Source organism: Salmo salar, chromosome 28 (genome assembly GCF_965601325.2).
Source record: "Salmo salar chromosome 28, fSalSal1, whole genome shotgun sequence".
Classification (NCBI taxonomy): domain Eukaryota; kingdom Metazoa; phylum Chordata; class Actinopteri; order Salmoniformes; family Salmonidae; genus Salmo; species Salmo salar.
The window spans coordinates 12,766,601-12,775,761 of NC_138318.1; the positions used below are offsets into that span (position 1 = coordinate 12,766,601).

At 43.2% G+C, this 9,161-nt stretch overlaps 1 non-coding gene across 1 annotated transcript; it reads right to left on the reverse strand.

Moving 5' to 3' along the window:
* Positions 1 to 720: 720 nt before the first annotated feature.
* LOC106589232 (uncharacterized) lies at positions 721 to 8,961 on the reverse strand. Its single transcript, XR_014383029.1, has 2 exons — positions 6,050 to 8,961; positions 721 to 5,858 (listed from the first exon to the last, which is right to left on the reverse strand). It is a non-coding gene; the product is annotated as an uncharacterized LOC106589232 (transcript).
* Positions 8,962 to 9,161: the final 200 nt, after the last annotated feature.

Here is a 9,161-nt window from a genome sequence, read left to right on the forward strand (position 1 = left end):
ACTGGTCTGTCTGCCCAATATAAAGGATCAAAAAGGGTGGAGGAATAAAAATATTCATAAATCGGAAAGTATACCAGTTTCATTTGAGGACCAGGATGTTGACAGCTGTGCCATACAGATTGCAAAATAGTAGGGAAGAGATTTTTGACGCACCAATTCCATGTTACAGGGTGTATGAGTTGATATATAAAATTATCAGCAGAAATGATTATATACAATTCTTGCCACCAACTAAATTTTGAATATTTGGGGCATTCAATCATCGAAGCTCTGCAGATAATGTTGTGAGGATGCAGAATCAATAGACCATTTATTTTGGTATTGCCCTCAGGTAGCCTGTTTCTGGTCTCAGGTTCAGGAATGGCTAAAAATGCAGAACATTGATCTAAAATTGACCCTAGAAATAGTACTGTTGGGAGATCTGGAGAGACCGGGTCAGTCAATTAAGAATATACTAATATTCTTAGTAAAAGTATGTATCTTCAACTTGCAATCTGTGGATTCTATTCAATTACATAGATTGAAATTGTATGTTAAACATCACAGCATAGTTGAAAGATATATGGTGCATAAAAATCCGAAGAGGGTGGCCAGCAGAGATAGATGGGAGGGGCTGAGGGTTGGAATGTGGAATTAGAGACAAGAGGGAGTGGAGTTGCTGGGCAGGGATAGAATAACAGTCAAAGATAAAAGTATTAAAAAAATTCAACAAAGTCAAAATAAAACATAACAAAAAGTATATTTGAATGAAACTGAGGGGCAGCGTTTTTACAGCTAATGCCGGTTTGCCTGAGGCTGCTGCCGTGCATGTGTTTGTACACATGCATATACACACACACACCCATTCAAATGCACACATGTGCACATACATGGACACACACACAGGTAATAGTGCCATACATGCACTCAAACATATTCAGTTGGCCTTGCTGTTATGATTTTTGTTGTCCTTGATGTCTTTTGTTTTTCTTTGCCTTTGTCTTTTTAATTTTTTTGGTTGTTAGTGCATTGGGTGACAGGGGCTTGTGGGGACGGGCGGTCTTGGGGGTGGGGTGGGGAATGGAATGATTACATTTTGGAGGGCTGGTGGCCTGGCGGTTGGGAGCTTGGGCCAGTGGCTGATAGGTCACTGGTTCGGGTCCCCGTTTTTAATCTTGTGGGAGATCTGTCGACGTGCCCTTGAGCAGGGTGTTGACCCTGGTTGCTTCTGTGGGTCGCTCTGGACGGGAGTCTGTTAGATGAGTGAATGTGATGTAGATGTTGAGCGGCTTCACTGCAAGTAGATTGTATGTTTTAATATTCCATAAAATAAAATAATAATACATTAAAGTAAGTGTGTGTGAGCGGCAGCTGGGGCACCGAGATGCTGTAGAGGTTGGTGGTTCGGTTGAGCGTGTGAAAGCGCTGGGCTGGGACCTGGTGGTCTGGGGAGAGGAGGGGCTGTCTTCAACATCAGCCCGCTGCAGCTCCAGAAACCTCAAAGAACCTGAAGACAATGGGAACAGAGATGATGTTGTGGCCAGTTCTGACACCCACTCTCCATTATGAGGGCCTGTACTTTAATCAAGACATGTGCCGCCAAAAGGAGTTGTTCATACTGAAAGGAGAGAAAACACCTGTGGACAACTGTGTTTAATATTTTTGAATTTTTTTATTTCACCTTTATTTAACCAGGTAGGCAAGTTGAGAACAAGTTCTCATTTACAATTGCGACCTGGCCAAGATAAAGCAAAGCAGTTCGACAACATACAAAAACACAGAGTTACACATGGAGTAAAACAACATACAATCAATGATGCAGTAGAAAAAAATAAGACTATATACAATGTGAGCAGATGATGTGAGATAAGGGAGGTAAAGGCAAAAAAAGCCATGGTGGCAAAGTAAATAAAGTATAGCAAGTAAAACACTGGAATGGTAGATTTGTAGTTTGAAGAAAGTTCAAAGTTAAAATATAAATAATATGGTGCAAAGGAGCAAAATAAATAAAATAAATAAATACAGTAGGGGAAGAGGTAGTAGTTTGGGCTAAATTATAGATGGGCTATGTACAGGTGCAGTGATCTGGGAGCTGCTCTGATAGCTGGTGCTTAAAGCTAGTGAGGGAGATAAGTGTTTCCAGTTTCAGAGATTTTTGTAGTTCGTTCCAGTCATTGGCAGCAGAGAACTGGAAGGAGAGACGACCAAAGGAGGAGTTGGCTTTAGGGGTGACCAGAGAGATATACCTGCCGGAGCGCGTGCTACAGGTGGGTGCTGCTATGGTGACCAGTGAGCGGAGATAAGGGGGGACTTTACCTAGCAGGGTCTTGTAGATGACCTGGAGCCAATGTGTTTGGCGACGATTATGAAGCGAAGGCCAGCCAACGAGAGCGTACAGGTCGCAGTGGTGGGTAGTATATGGTAATAATGTAATATAATGTAATATTCAATAAATGTGGAAAATGTATTGAAACAGAAAATGAAAGTAAGTGATTTCACACATTCAGGTAGAACATAATCCATTCCTCTATTTCAAAACATTTAGTCAATTTCTTAGCTACTGAATGTAACCCTTCTCAGTGTAAACCCACCTGATAAGCTGATGCAGGACAGGCTTCCGTCACATCATCCTAACGAAATACAGACACAGTAAAGTCATATATAGTTCAGGGTTTCTGTTAGGAAAACGTGGCGCCGGACATTTGACCAGCAGCATTTTAATTTATCAGACATTTGAAAAATTTACCGGACCCACATGTATTGTGTGTGTAACCTGATTAGGGCATCCACCCATGGTGCTCAGAATGACAGAAATCACATTTAGTTTATGGTAATTAATCTTAACAGAACATGCAAGTTGAGGATGCAACGATGTGCAGTCCTTCTTACCGAATTCTGATGCGCACTTTGAAGAGGTTACAATAACTTGCACTCTCAAGTTGAGGGAGTGTGCAATTGGCATGCTGACTGCAGGCATCTTCACCTGCGGGATCGTCTGAGACCAGCCACCTGGACAGCTGATGAAACTGTGGGTTTGCACAATCTAAGAAGTTCTGTACAAACTATCATAAACCGTCTCAGGGAAGCTCATCTGCGTGCTCGTCGTCCTCACCAGGGTCTTGACCTGAGTGCAGTTCCCGCGTCGTAACCTACTTCAGTGGGAAAATTCCCACCTTCGATGGCCACTGGCACACTGGAGAAGTGTGCTCTTCACAGATGAATCCCAGGTTCAACTGTACCGGGCAGATGGCAGATAACGTGTACGGCTTCATCGTGTGGGTGAGCGGTATGCTGATGTCAACGTTGTGAACAGAGTGTCCCATGGGGGCGGTGGGGTTATGGTATGGGTAGCAATGAACTACGGACAACGAACACAATTGCATTTTTTCGATGGCAATTTGAATGCACAGAGATACCGTGATGAGATCCTGAGGCCCATTGTCGTGCCATTCATCCGCCAACATCACCTCATGTTTCAGCATGATAATGCACGACCCCATGTCGCAAGGATCTGTACACAATTCCTGGAAGCTGAAAATATCCCAGTTATTGGCCTGCAATCTCACCAGACATGTCACCCACTGAGCATGTTCGGGATGTTCTGGATCGACGTGTACGACAGCGTGTTCCAGTTCCCGCCAATATCCAGCAACTTCGCACAGCCATTGAAGAGGAGTCGGACAACATTCCACAGGCCGCAATCAACAGCCTGATCAACTCTATGCGAAGGAGATGTGTCGCGCTGCATGAGGCAAATGGTGGTCACACCAGATACTGACTGGTTTTCTGATCCATGCCCCTACCTTTATTTAAGGTATTACATTTACATTTACATTTACGTCATTTAGCAGACGCTCTTATCCAGAGCGACTTAGAAATTGGTGCATTCACCTTATGATATCCAGTGGAACAACCACTTTACAATAGTACATCTATATCTTTTTGGGGGGGGAGGGTGGGGGGGTTAGAAGGATTACTTAATCCTATCCCAGGTATTCCTTAAAGAGGTGGGGTTTCAGGTGTCTCCGGAAGGTGGTGATTGACTCCGCTGTCCTGGCGTCATGAGGGAGCTTGTTCCACCATTGGGGTGCCAGAGCAGCGAACAGTTTTGACTGGGCTGAGAGGGAACTGTGCTTCCGCAGAGGTAGGGAGGCGAGCAGGCCAGAGGTGGATGAACGCAGTGCCCTTCTTTGGGTGTAGGGACTGATCAGAGCCTGAAGGTACGGAGGTGCCGTTCCCCTCACAGCTCCGTAGGCAAGCAACTTGGTCTTGTAGCAGATGCGAGCTTCAACTGGAAGCCAGTGGATTGTGCGCAGGATCGGGTCACCGCCTTGATGTTTTCGGAGAACGACAGGGTGTTGTCCAGGGTCACGCTAAGGTATCTGTGGCCAACAGAAGCATATCTGTATTCATATGAAATCCATAGAAAAGGGGCTAATGAATGTATTTCAACTGACTGATTTCCTTATATGAACTGTAACTCATAAAAATATTTGAAATTGTTGCATGTTGTGTTTATGTTCTTGTTCAGTTTATTATTTCATGACATTATAAGGGCAGCAATGTGCACAATAATTCAATTAGCAGGAAAATACCACTGTCAAAAGCGCACCGCACATGTGAGCGGTTTCATGTGACGAATATCATGTGACCAAGATGAAAATATCCTTTTGAAAATTTGAAAGAGGGGAGATCTAAGATGCAACAACTAGCATGAGTTGCTAATATGACTAGGTTTGTGCCTTTGGCTACTGGAAAATGAAAGAAAGTTTATATAAAATAATTGCCTCTACGGATATGGTCTGATTTTGGCGCCGAAGGAGATGGCTGTCGTTTTACGATCCCTTAACCAATTGTGCTATTGTGTATGTTTTTTTCGCATTATTTGTAACTTATTTTGTATATAATGTGAATATCATTAATGTGATGATGATTATTTTATCAAATCAACTTAACTATGTTTAATTAATACGATGGTTAAATTAATCATGTAACAATTAACTCATTAGCAATCTTGGGGCACCACAGAAAAAGTTTGTTTAATGAGTTACCGTTTCCCAAAATAAACTCAACAATATCAGAACATATCATTATCGTATTAATCATCCATTAATTATTATTACCTCATATCAGTCTCATTTTGAACGTTATAATATTCTATAAATCTGCACAAACCCAATTTTATTTATTGGTTTTTCAACAAACAAAATATATCATCCAAAAGCCGTCTATTACCAGCTAACGGAAACCCTGATATAGTTACATACTTTACATTTGTATCTCTAAATCGCTCTAATTTATTGTCCCTCTCCTCTGCCTTGTGCTCTTACCAACATCCTCTGTGGTGATCCGGGGTAGTACCTGTCGCCCCTACCGTTCCAATTATCCTGGCTAGGCAGAGCATGGCCAAGACTCACCAGCTCCTCTCCTAGATCCACAGTCTGACAGAGAGAGAATGAGAAACCAGTCACACACAAAGGGGGAGATCATGGTAAGAGACAAATGACAAGGCATCTTCCAGGGAGAGAGACAGCGATAACATACACAGGGAGAGAGACTGTGCCTGTAAGACCGTGACAGAGAAGGACAGAGAGAGAGCGTGAGTGAGTGAATGAGAGACAGTAAGAGATAGGCGAGAGATATAGTGCCATTTTCCACCCCAGTCCAGTTTAGTACTGATCTTGCCCTCTGTGTTGTCGTAGGGCTGTACAGTACACTGGGCCAGAGTGGGTGTAGCTGCACAGTTTGGCCAGCAGGGGTCTCCACTATGTCAGGCGGTCAAAGTCATCCAGGACTTCTTCTCTCCACACCTGCCTGCTGGGTTGACTCCAGCTAAGCTGCACTCGATGACCTGGAATGGTAGGCTGAGGAAGTCACTCCTAAAAGGGGCATGAGAGAAGAAAATACAAACCATTAGCCAAATAGCTAACAGCTATTAGAGTAACAGCTTTCATCTATGATTTATTACGTTTGCAATACAACGAGGAGTGCTGGAATGTATTGTCCAGCTCTTTCTTGGAAACAAAATTATTTATTTCAGAGCCCTAACCTCATAACCCTGACCTCTCACCTCATACTTCGTAGATTGTCCCTGTGTTGTTCTATACTGTCTCCAAAGTCGACATAGTCGAGGTCCACCAAACCAGAGCACATCTCCCCCAGGACCCTAGCCCTGTTCCAGGTGCTACAGTCCCGGTACAGAGCAGCCACAATGTCCCCCACCATGAAGATTTCCACTGGCTGCTCCTGGAGACATCACACATAGGGCTCAACACTAGAGTTCAACACTATAGAAACATATTGTGTTTCTCTGTAATGGAGAATAAAATAATAGTGTCAGCTCTAGACACCATTCTATTTCAGTGGTTCATTGTAGATGGAATCTAGAAAGTCATGTTCATTAGGGCACACAACGGAAAGCATTTGTCTGTTTGGTGTCTATAGAACACAAGCAAGGTATGACTGACCTGCCGGGTTCCTTTGCTGTAGAAGCGGCTCATCTCGGCAGTAAGTTTGTCCAGCCCCAGAATCTGGATCCAGAAGTGGTGGGGGTTCTCTGACGTTGACACATACACTTCCAGGTGCTCATCTGGCTGGAAGCTCAGGTCTGGACTGGGAACTGGACAGGACAAGAGAAAGGTCGATATAATTGGACGAAAATATCAACATGCACACCATTGCATTGTGGTGCAGAGAAAAGGAAAACTCATTCCGTAGTCAATGATTTTTGACAAAATGTTTAGTATCAATGACAGCGCACCTTTATTAATCTCAGTATTGTACAGCCAATTTCAAAATGGGTACAACTACTCAAAAAGCCACATTTTCAGAACTTCCAAACCTACTTTAGAATTTGAAAACCTCTGATAGGGAGCAAGGTGAGACAATTTCATCCTCCTCCATCTCCTCCTCTCGTGCCTCTCTAGCCAGCTGTAACTCCTCTCCTGCTGCCTGGGCAGAGGTTCCATTAGCCTGGACCAGCCCCTCTTCCTTCACCCTGAAAGATTGTGGAGCCTCCTCCGGCTCCAGCTCCTGTGTGGGTTTGATATCAGTTACCTCTGAACTTTGTAGTAACAGTGTAGGGTCCACACACCCAGATGCTCTTATACATACAGTGGGTTCCGACATTATTGACACCATTGATGAATATGAACAATAATGACTGTATAAAATGTAAAAAATCTAATACTAAGCTACAGTATATTGTAAGCAAAAAAAAAGGGGAAATTATATTATTTTATACTAATACAATTGCTCAGAAAAATAGATTGTTTTAAGTATTTTTTTTATAGGGGTGATTAATGATTGACAGCCTTAAAGATTCTTATAAATAAAGTAGTCAGAAATGTCGTATTTGGTTCCATATTCTTAGTACGTAAGGACTACATCAAGCTTGTGACAAATTTACGGATAATCCTGAATGAATCGTGAATAATGATAAATGAGAACGTTATAGAGGGTTGTGAGAGCAAAACTGCAAGACTATGTTATACTACCTTTATTGCATCAAATGGTTGTGTTATGGAACAGAATAGAGTATTCTATTAACTATTGTGTGTGTGTGTTCTACTGAGGATGGGCCTCTGGGAGATAACACTGACAGAGGAGATTTATGAGGTCTTTTGGGTGATAAAACCTAAAGAGCATTCCAGAGCATGAGTTAATGTTTCTGTTCTATACCGTACCAGGGAGAGATGGTTCCAGTTTGGAGTCAGAGGGACAGACTCTGGTCTATACAATGAAAACTGTTGACACAGCAGATACTGTATGCTATGTATTATAGGTATCTTTCATCCAGATCTTAACCTTGTGACCCATTCTATGTATCTGTTGTTCGTCATGTAGGTTGAAAGGGGTGTATCTTGGCTATAAAAGACGTTTGTACTTTTGTCTCGGGGCTCTCAACGAATCATCTGAGCGTGAATTGTCGACCAGCTATGACCAGTCATCATTATTGTAGAGCACTCAATCGATTCACTTTATATGTGTGCGTTGTATTGACCTGCTCCCTTGTTAATACAGTGGGGGGGAAAAGTATTTGATCCCCTGCTGATTTTGTGCGTTTGCCCACATACAAAGAAATGATCAGTCTATAATTTTAATGGTAGGTTTATTTGAACAGTGAGAGACAGAATAACAAAAAAATCCAGAAAAACGCATATCAAAAATGTTATAAAATGATTAGCATTTTAATGAGGGAAATAAGTATTTGACCCCTCTGCAAAACATGACTTAGTACTTGGTGGCAAAACCCTTGTTGGCAATCACAGAGGTCAGACGTTTCTTGTAGTTGGCCACCAGGTTTGCACACATCTCATGAGGGATTTTGTCCCACTCCTCTTTGCAGATCTTCTCCAAGTCATTAAGGTTTCGAGGCTGACGTTTGGCAACTCGAACCTTCAGCTCCCTCCACAGATTTTCTATGGGATTAAGGTCTGGAGACTGGCTAGGCCACTCCAGGACCTTAATGTGCTTCTTCTTGTGCCACTCCTTTGTTGCCTTGGCCGTGTGTTTTGGGTCATTGTCATGCTGGAATACCCATCCCGACCCATTTTCAATGCCCTGGCTGAGGGAAGGAGGTTCTCACCCAAGATTTGACGGTACATGGCCCCATCAAATGATGCGGTGAAGTTGTCCTGTCCCCTTAGCAGAAAAACACCCCCAAAGAATAATGTTTCCACCTCCATGTTTGACGGTGGGAATGGTGTTCTTGGGGTCATAGGCAGCATTCCTCCTCCCTCAAACACGGCGAGTTGAGTTGATGCCAAAGAGCTCCATTTTGGTCTCATCTGACCACAACACTTTCACACAGTTGTCCTCTGAATCATTCAGATGTTCATTGGCAAACTTCAGATGGGCATGTGTATGTGCTTTCTTGAGCAGGGGGACCTTGCGGGCGCTGCAGGATTTCAGTCCTTCACGGCATAGTTTGTTACCAATTGTTTTCTTGGTGACTATGGTCCCAGCTGCCTTGAGATCATTGACAAGATCCTCCCGTGTAGTTCTGGGCTGATTCCTCACTGTTCTCATGATCATTGCAACTCCACGAGGTGAGATCTTGCATGGAGCCCCAGGCCGAGGGAGATTGACAGTTCTTTTTTGTTTCTTCCATTTGCGAATAATCGCACCAACTGTTGCCACCTTCTCACCAAGCTGCTTGGCGATGGTCTTGTAGCCCATTC